This window comes from Condylura cristata, unplaced genomic scaffold (genome assembly GCF_000260355.1).
Source record: "Condylura cristata isolate star-nosed mole 26May11 unplaced genomic scaffold, ConCri1.0 scaffold00009, whole genome shotgun sequence".
Taxonomy (NCBI): Eukaryota; Metazoa; Chordata; class Mammalia; order Eulipotyphla; family Talpidae; genus Condylura; species Condylura cristata.
The window spans coordinates 23,290,023-23,301,199 of NW_004567110.1; positions in this window are offsets into that span (position 1 = coordinate 23,290,023).

An 11,177-nucleotide genomic window follows, 5' to 3' on the forward strand; every position below is an offset into this window, starting at 1 on the left:
GGGATTATGGTGATGGCACATGGGTGACTTGGTGATGGGAAACCCACAGGGATTACAATTGAGATGGAAAAAAAATGTACAAAATGATGTAAAAATTAACTGTTATAAAATTAAAAAAAAACATGCATGGGGAATGGTGCTCTCTTTGAAATATGAGCTCATTAATTTGAGGTCTCGTAATACAAAAATCACCATCCAAATTTAAAACATTAGTTAAGAAACTCAATCTACTGCATAGTTATGTCCTGGATTATAAATACTTTGCTGAAAAGCCAGATCTCTTAAGGTAAATCAACTAGCACTCTTGGGTGCCATGTACCTTATCATCAATAGCTAGTTCAAAACTTATGAATTTAATGAGCTGTTTTGTTTTAATGTCTTGCCAATTAATCAATTAAAAAATGAAGATGCAAAGGTAATGTTAGGTACTCTACCATAAATACCAAGGTATAGTACTCCAATTGTAAATACCAAGACTGTATTAAACTCAGGTCTCACTGATTTCAAAGTAGTCCTCCTTATCAGCACATCATTCTGCTCATAAATAATATGCAGGTAGAAAAAGAATGTTTTCAGATATGAAGTTATAAACATTTCTCAATAAGATATGAGTGAATCTCCTGGTCAGGGGTATTAAAAATAAATGTTGAGGGCTCTCCCTGGTGGCGCAGCGGGTTCAGGCACAGCACTAAGAAGCTAAAGCCACTTCCGCATGAGTTTGATCCCCGCCAGCTCCAGAGGTGACCACATGGCGCAACAGGCCTCTCCTGACCGGCCCACTGCTCTCCACCACAGTGTACTTCATCGATCTGCCTGTTCTGATCCCCACTCTGTCTCTGGTGAATCCTCTCACTGACCCTGCACCTCTAGTCTGTACCCCAGCTCTGTACGCATAAATAAATAAATCTTTAATATATATATGTTAATCTTTAACATACATATATATGTGTGTGTGTTCTTTAACATACATACACACACATATATATATCAGAACATATCCTGTACTGGTCTGATCAATTCCTTTTATAAGTGTTAATTACAGATAGCCAAGAACCTTAGTACTCTGCTGTATTGTTCCAAATCCGATAGGTATTATAGAGAATTATTATTTCTTAAGTTATAAACTTTTATACATAGTTTATCTTTCTCAGGCTAAAAGGATATATATCTCTACAAATATGGCCAATAATTCTTATTAGAGTCTTAGAAATTATTCTATAATGCCTACTGGAATAAGGCATAAGTAATGTTGGCTAAGCAGTAGACCTGATTTCCTCTGTAACTATTTCACAAGTGGATACTTAGAGTATATTATATCATTTATTATTACTCCTTTCAGTTTGTTAAGCCATGCAATAGTCCCTAAATAAAAATCAATATGCTTCATGCAGACTGCCATGATTCTGGTTCAGCACAACCTTAAATAAAATGAACGATGTTTGTGGATACAACCTTGTTTGGCTTAACTACAACTTTAACACTATTCCTATTGTATATATTGCTTAGCAAATTTTATCACTGTTCTCAAATGCATGATATGAACGAGGGCAGATGGGTCAAATCTCTATGGAGCAGTTAATGATTTGTTTCTAAATTATTTCAAGCATCGTCATGATTAAATTTTAAGTCATTTTCTTTATCTTATGTTATATGTAGGAAACTTAAGAGTAAATCCTAAAAGCTCTCACTCACAATTTTTTTTTTCAATTTATTTTCATTATATCTATGTGAGAAGATGGATGCGAAGTGAAACTATTATGGTAATAATCCCACAGTACATGTAACTAAATCCATCATGCTGAACTCCTTAAACCAGTAATGTGAGGTATGTCAAGTACTTAACAAAAATGGTAAAAAGTTTTTAAATCACTGAAATAAATGAAGAAAATAGAAATAGATAAATGTGCATGTTACTTAATTTAGATACTTGGGTGCTGTAAAATAGAACTCTAGCTTAAAAAAATAAGAGTTAAAAAGTAAAATACAGCTAGAATAAACTACTTTAGGAAACTCCTTAAGGAAAACAAATATGCATAGTTTCTACTAGAAAACTGAAGTCTGATTTAAGGCATTTTAAAATTCAGATTTGGCAAAACATTTCTGTTGGAATACTGAAACTAGAAAGTGAACAAGGAAATACTTCTAGAAACAGATAAGCATGCTACATAATCTTTTTTAAACCTTACTCATTTCACATTTAAGTGAAATATGAAAATTATGTAAAAAGATCTTATTTTTATATTAAAACTATGTGAATCATCTGCCTTTTATTAAGATACTACCATTTATCTTTTTGTTCTGCAGATGTTTCCTAAAAATTCACATCCTCCATAAATCCATCTTAGATTGATCAAAAAGAGATTAACGATTTCTACTGGACCCAGTTTATCTCAACCTTGAAGACCAAGTCCCACTCCCTTTACTTTTCAAACTCCAACAAAAAAGTGATATTTGATTTCTTTCCAACATGCAAGTTACCAGAACATACGGTGAGTAATTTTATTGTCTCTGTATGCATCTGTACAACATTACTCTGTGTACAGACATTTTTCTCTTTGTTTTTCTGTATCTTTGTAACCTGATTCTCTTTCTAAATCTTTGGAAGACAGGTAACCTCAGAAAGCACAGTTTCAGCATCAGCCCACAAACTTTCATGCATTTATCACAATGCACTGAGTACTGTCTGTGTATTAGAAATTGATCAAGAAATTAGAAACAAAAAAATGAGACATGAAGCCTGTCCTTAAGATACTTACTTTGTAGGTGGAAACTATGCAAACAAGTATTAGTTTTCATTAAATAATTTTTCAGTCACAAAAATCCCCAAATCTCAGATCTTACCATACTTATCACTTTAAATATATTTTTGTGACTATAGCTTGGCTCTGTCTGTCCCTTGTCTTTTCACTCCACAACTGAGACTGGGGGAGAAGTCCTGGACTACTTGATACATGCCAGTATTTCAACACATGAAAAGGGAAAAAAAGTGCCTCTTGCAGCTTCCTTGTGACATATGGACCCCCAATTGAAATTTTAAGCAAGCCATGTTACCAGAACAGGAGAATATACTCCTTTTATAGAAAGACACTGTAAGTAAAAGGGCAATGGGTAGAGATAAAGAACCTACTTACAGAGTGGAGAACAAACACTGCGCATAAAAATATAATTTCTCACAAATTAATTACAAAGCATGTCAGTAAATATGGAATGTTTTTGCAATCACAAGAAGCAGGGAAGTGTACTTAAGGTGAAGCTTACAGATTGAGAAGGAATTTGTCAGGATACGAGATGGGGAAGGTATTACAGACAGAAGGCACTTGCTAAGATATAAGGGAAGGAACGAATCTATCCTGTTCAGGAAATGGTGGGCTATTCAGTACAGTTTTAAGATTAGATTGCTTGTGATAGTGGTGATCTGAGGTTAAAAGCAATCTAAGAGGTTTTGACCTTATATCCCCAAAACAAAAGCAAACAGATAGCCCAGGGAAGTTGCAGAGGAGTATCACTATAAAATCAATTTTAAACAAACCAAATAATTACTATCCAAGATTTTCCTATTCTCAATGTGCAAAATGGAACTTTAGTGCCAACTTACATGTCCGATATTTTTCATGTCTTAAGTTCTGTGTTGCTACCATCTTTAAAATAATTACTCATTAAGATGATTTTTCAACTTAATGAAAATATCTCAAGATTTCTTTTCAAGATTTGCATTTCCAAAATCTGAAATCTATGATAACTTTTCTACCCTGAGAGATGGAAATTCAAAACCCAAAGATATCAGACTAATTATATTTTGACTTATACTGTTATTTTAAATGTCACAGAAAAAAATCTATTCAGCACATACATTTTTAAAATTACTGAAGATTTTCACTTTTACTTCCTATGCAATACAATCTTATTTTTCGTGTAAATAATGAATGCAAATACCATAAGATATGTCAGATATAAGTGAAAAATGAATTATGTACAAGAACTCAAGTAGATGGCAATAAGGTAATAATGCTGATGTATCAGTAGTTTAAAATGTCGTCGATTTTCTTCTCACTCATCCAAAGAGTATTTCAAGTCCAATTAAGAGAAACCAAATCATAAGTTTGCTCATCATTCAGGTAGCTTTAAACTTCTGAAAACTTATCAACTCATTTTCTCTCATGCATGCTCTGGCATGGTAAATGATAATCAGGAGAGTGGACCCTCAGCAGGTAAGTGCTTCTTCACAAAACCGATACATGGGATCTGGTGGGCTTCATATATATGCACATTTCACTGTCCAAAGGAAATCTTATGACCTCTCCTCACAGCAAGGAGATGGGGACAAGCAAGGTCATAACCTCCTACTGTGCCCAAAGATAGAGAGGAACCTTCACTAAAGAATCATCACGATGCCCATCATCTAATGTAAAACATTGGTCTAGTTTGCCAGCACCTTTCTTGTTTGTTAACTTAGTGGATGCTCACAAAATTTTATTAGTGTGTTATACCATTGCAGTTTTGCAAAAGCCAATAAAGTAGCAAGTAACAAAACCATTTACCTAAGTCTGGCCCAAAGATATAGGAAAAACTTAATTCATGAATCTGACCTGAGTTCTTTATACACAATCATATTGCTTTTTTTTTTTTAAAGATTTATTTATTTATTCGTACAGAACTGGGGTACAGGCCAGAGATGTGGAGGCTGAGGGGATTCACCAGAGACAGAGTGGGGAGCAGAGCAGGCAGATCGACAAAGTACACTGCGCTGAGGGGAGCAGTGGGCGGGTCAGGAGAGGTCTGCCACGCCATGTGGTCACCTCCTGGGCCGGCGGGAATTGAACTCATGCGGAAATGGCTTTAGCTTCTCAGTGCTGTGCTTTAACCCACTGTGCCACCAGGGAGGGCCCCTCATATTGCTTTTGAATATCTCCACAATCAATAAATATGATTTTTATATTCATCACTTAGAAAGTAAAGTTCCGGCTAAAAGTTTCTTTCTTGAAAGTAGTATTTAGGAAAAAATTATATTAAGTAGTTGGATATCGCAATTATCTGATTCACATGGAATTAAGAAAATCTGTATTTTCATTTTCATTTTTGAGTGTTCTGAACTTGCTCTTTCAGAAGTTATAAACATCTGATTCACTGACTACAAATACTTCTTTTTTGTGTGTTTCATCCATCAATGGCCATAGGTATTAAAAATGGAGCCCATTTCAGCAAAAAATGTGAATCTAGTTACATGAGCCTTTTTTAAGCTCAATGATAACTAAAGAGTATTCATACCCATTGAATATCTTATCTTAGTGTTTCAATGCAGTTAGGATGATGGTCTTGCAAGAGAGATTATTCAACATGGTCTATAGATTTTATTTTAAGTTCAAAAAGTAGTCTGAAATATGGCAAGGATAATGATTTCTATATACTTTTGAAGGCAGTCAGTAGTTCTATAAAAAGACCATGGAATGCATTACCTCTTTCTTCCCAAAATGACTATTATAATTAAAAAAAAAACCTGAATTGACAATACATTTAGTTTGCATATATTAATATTCACCCATTTTGTCTATTTTGGATATTAAATAAATATAGGACTTGTGCATATGAAACAAGCTTTTGCTGAGTTGCTGAATAGGTTTAACTGATTGTACTTCTCTTTCTGTATCAGAATATATCTAGAAGATGTGAAGAAGGAAAACCATGAAAAACTCTCCAAATGCCATTTATTTTAAAACTTTAGAAGATAACTTATGTCAAATAAAATTTCAATAAAATTAAATATTTCAGATTGTCTATTTCTCAAGCAATGAATAGAGAACAATATGTGTTCTCTTATATATGGTCTCATATTTTCATTAAATATATTTTGAAGAAAAAAGATTTGTTAAGCATTATCATTAACATCCAGAGTCATGGGATATAGGAAAACAAACAAACAAAAAATTTAATGATAAATGAATATTTGTAAGGAAGCCTATCAAATTTTCAAATAGATCAGGTTTAGAAACTGTTGGCAATTCACCAGATTTGAAATTTACACTCAATATTTGGTGCAATGCATAGAATGGAGCCCTATCTTCAATGAAATGGGAGAATTAAGTTCTTTATCATAGACTTCTAAAGATTAAATTAAAATAACAACACAAAATGAATCATGACATTTTAATAAAACATTATTCAGAACATGCTGATCTTTACCAAGAACTAAATCACTGGACTATCCTCATTATTAACACTTACTGTGCTGAAATAGTTACTGTGGTTTTTAATCTTCCCAACGACTCTAAAAGTTAGCTGTTACTATCCTCACTTCTGGGTAGCATTCAGCTGAGGCTCAGAAATGTAGAGTTCATTGGAGTTGGTGAAGCAGCTGTGTGTACCTATTTCTGAGTGATTTTAAAGTTCGGGTGTTACAGACAAATGTACTCTAATTGTCCATCTCATGTAAGGCAGTCACTTACGATGTATTTTAGAAGATCCTCTTCTCAGTTCTGTCTTTCTTTCTAAAAATCGGAAGCCTGGTCCTGCTTATCCTTTGACATTTTTTTAAAAACCTTGTGATTGTTGAAGTATCATTATCTTAGATCCTTGCTAATGTTTAAACAGTACAGGTTTTCCCCCTCCAGTGTTGACACGTGGGGCTCCAGGCACCACAGCCATCTTTGCACTTTGATTCTACCCTAATTTAGATCCTTGATGTGTTTTTCTTGAACATCTTTAACATGTTCAGTCATCAACATATAGCAAATATCCAAGAACATACCCTATGTTATGTTCTGAGGATAAAACAATAATGTTTTTCAAGATTGATTCCAAATTCTCTGACACTCCTCCCAGTAAGAAGAGGAGTCTCTAATCCTTCTCCTTGAATTTAGGCTCTCCTTACCCAATGGAGTGTGAGAGAAGTGACTCTGTACCAGGATGGGTCCAGGGTTTAAGAAACCGAGAGCTTCTTGTCTCAAGTCCAAGTCACTAGGAGAGACCACAACAGTTCCTACTGAGTTCTCAAGTCTAGAGCCAGCATCAACCACCAGGTCTGTGATCAACAAACACACAAAGACTGGAATGATTCCCATCCTGGGCTCCTATCATGAACTCCCCAAGTGAACACAAGCTACCCCTAGATCTGTGAATGACAGTAATAAAACAAGGGATGCTGGCTTAATTTACAATGACTTAGGCAACATGTTAGCAGCAGCAAGTAAGTAGAAATGGTGATTAAAAACAAAAGTCTTTCTAAGTCTTACTGTGCCGGGGTAGGGGAGGAGAAGACTGCTGTGCATCCTCAGTGCATTTTACTTTGGAGGACCACTTCTTAGGCCCCATCTACCCAAGACTGATTTTAATCTTCAAACAACTCTGCAAGTTAGCGCCTCATTTATGGCTACTATATAGCTGAAGCTCAGAAATGGTAATTAGCCTGCACTGAAATTGGTGTACAAAACTTGTCTGTTTTGAAACTGATTTCACACCCCTTTCATTCTCTTAGGTTCTTTTAGCCTTATTCTTTTTGGTTTTCAAAGAAGTTCCTACTTAGAAGAGACTTTAAAGTATCTGTTGTCTCCAGGTATTTTAATTCTCTCAGGCTAAAATATGATGGACAGGTGAAGGAGATGGGAATTCTAGGAATGACACCAGGTGCCGCTGCACCGGAGGCCACACCGATGGAATGTCTGTGGCTGACCCCAGCGATCAGGGGGGTATGGCACATTCTTCCAGGAGTGTCCAGATATCACAATATTAATTTCAAATAAGTATAACACAGTTTTTGTCTTCATAAAGAATTAAATATGTATAAGGAAGTGTTTGACTTCACAAAGAAAAGTGTCTTCCTTACCACTGTCTTAAGGAAAAGATTTGTGCCAATGAAAAACACAGAAAACAGTATTGTATATTGAAATACAACTTAATAAAACTCTGATCAGAATTCAGGTTTATTTTGTTCACCCAGATTGCTGTGTTGTTTCAAAAGGAAAAAAAAAAGCATCTATCTGATTAGCAACTTATTTCTCTGGGATGTCAAAAAACATTTTTATAGTGAAACCTAGGTTTTTTAAGAAATTGGATGATATTGTTGCAAAAAATGTAGAAAAAAGATTAAGTACATGCTTAATTACATTTTAAATTAAATGTAAATATGGTAAATAAAATCTAATTGGTAATTGTAGGTTGTTTCACAATTAGGCTGAGAGCATGCTGTTACAAGCCATATTCACATATTCATACTGAAATCACATAAGAGATGAAACTCTCTAAAAAAAAAAACTTGAATAGTTTATGTAATTATATTAAATCAGAGAGGTCCTGTTGCTTTGTTCATGGCTGTGAAAAAGACATATAATACTGAAATGAAACATTATTACCACCTCACTTACTCATTCTTGGAAATGGTTTAGTGATTACTTCAACATGGACATCAGTGGAAAACATTTGACATTTGGCCTAGAAAATCAGACAGTAGACCACAGAGACTTTGATTAAAAACCTTCATGTAATTTTCTCCAATCAGTACCTTGGCCTGTTCTTTTATCAGACTGAAGGTTGCTCTCATCACCTGCAAATTTATACTAAAGCTTTAAACAAACAAGCATGAAACTTTTACATGAAAATTCCCTTCTGAAGGAGAGCTTACAGAGGCGCTCAATGATTAGTTGTGCTGATGATTTCATTCCTTCTGTGTGAAATAAGCCTACAATCTGGGTGTGTGTGTGTGTATTCCGGTCACATGTATGCATGTATATATGTTTGTTTAGCCTTCATCTCATAAAGCATTTTTGGGAAAATGCTACCCGGTTGCTAGTTATTGCTTGCTAGAGGAAAAAAAAAAAAGATAACTTCTTTCACATCATCTGTATGTCAGGAACTATTCTGAAGTCAGAAATCATGCAAGCCACTAGGGTTCTGTATGTTTAACCTCCTATAGAGCAGAGCCATTCCCATTACTGAGAAGAATGAACCCTTAGCGACACAACAATAGAGATCCCGAAATGAACTGCATTGCAGTATCGCCATGAATTAAAGTCTCCATCAGAGGCTGTGGCTCTTGGCATCTGAGAGCAAGAGCTCCCATGAATTCAAGCAAGGAACTCTGCAGTAATGAGCCATCCTGCTGCCTTTTCTCTTTGAAGACAATTTATATGATGAAACTTGATAATTAACTAATGTCTAACAAACTGAATCCAATATATCTGTCTTTGGGTCAGAGGCAGTGGCTCTGGTCTCCTGGAATATGCCACCCCATCTACCAGTCCCTTGACAAAGAGACAGTCCCTGCTAATACAGTGTCACACTAAATTTGCTTATCTCTTGCAAACAAGGAGGTCTGCTATAAAATATGTATGCATTATCAAAACATTCATAATAAAATCCTAATAAAAATTAGAAAGTTGGAGTAAAAGAAAAGCATGGTGTTCAGCTGTATGTTTTGAAGTGACTTTAATGTCTAATATGTCATATATGTGGTGGCTATTACGTATATACATATAGGTGTATATATATACACACATGCAGATACCATGCCTAAACCTTTGAGTTCGAAATTGCTTTTCCAGGTTCATATTCAGTTTCTAAGGTAAGAAGGCAGTATAATGAAGCAAAACCAACTTTTCTAATACAACAACTTTATCTTTCATGGTTTACAAATTGTCATTGCACTTTCATACCCTGGAGAATATGAAATCTACTCAATGATTAGAGACAGTCAAAAAAAAATTTCCTCCTTAATACCACCTGAAATAGCAAAGTTAAACAGAAAAACATGGAAGGTGAAAAAAAGAAATACTTGGATCATTTTTCAAAATGTCAATGTTTTATTTAAACCTGCCTGGGGCTGATCTTTGCACTCAATCCATGTACATGGCATGGTATTGGAATTACAACTCTCGGATGGAAAGAAATAAGTACAAGGCAGACTTTGCATCACAAGTTGTGACTATTTCTTGATACATGCTTACAACAGTCATTTATTGGTCCATTGGCCTACCTCCTTATGAAATCAGATTGCATTTTTGGAAATCAGGCAGAGAAATAAAATCTTCTCTCAGAGATGAATTATCTATTGGGAAATACTTTCATTATGTGACTGCTATAAGAGGTATTCTGCTGGAAAAAAGTGATTTGTTCCATGGAAAAATGCATCTAGAGGAAATTGATATTTAGTTACTCATATCAACCATGCTTATAAAAAAGCCTAGTTTTTTATCTTTTAAAAACATTACATTATTGATTTTTTAGATGTATTGATTTGTAAAAGGACATACCACAGGAAGCTTAAATCCTCTTCTTCCAAGTGCTGACTTTGAAATATAAAATGCATTGCTGATGAATGAATTAATTTCTTTTGTAATTTCAGGTTAATGCATTAACACCCTAACAGTACACATATATCTAAGATAGCATAATTTTATGTGATGTTCTAATTAAATTATGATTATCAGAATTATAAAATAAATAACAGTTGGTTGCATTGCATACTGGAGGAATATTTAAAATATGTTCTAAAAGATTAACTGATAATAGGACAAGCTGGAAGTTAATATATAAAAATCTTATGAATATTTTATATACAAAAATCCTATGAATGGGATTATAAGTAATCAGCCCAAATAAACTCATGTGATAAGGATTGTGAGAGGTTATCTTACTGTATTTGCCAGTTTTTTTACCTACCTCTGATATAGGTGCTTTGTAAAATCATACACTTAAGTTTATGTGTCCTTAGATCTACAGAAAGCTTTATATTTTATACCATACTTTGCATACATAATCAAAGGCATAGTTGATGAAATCTCATGGTATACAAAAATATAGAATCCTATTTCTTATTTTGAAATTGCTCAGGTGAAAAGCATAATATCTGGTATCTATATTAGGTGTTCATTAAATATTTGTTCAATGGTTGAATTGTGAGAAAGAGAACCAACATGACTTAAAAGGTAGGTATGGGACCCTCCTTAGTGATGCATCAGGTTAAAGCACAGCATCAAAAAGCTAGCCGCAGTCACTTTAGCAGGAGCTGGATTCCCCTGCCAGAGAGGTGACGACATGGTGAGGCAGAGCTTCCTAACCTTCCCACTACTCCTCTCAGCAGTGTACTTTGTCAGTCTACTCCCTACTCTGTCTCTGGAGAATCCTCTCACTGCCCCTGCACTTCTGGCCTGTACCCCAGCTCTTTATGCATATATATATATATATATATA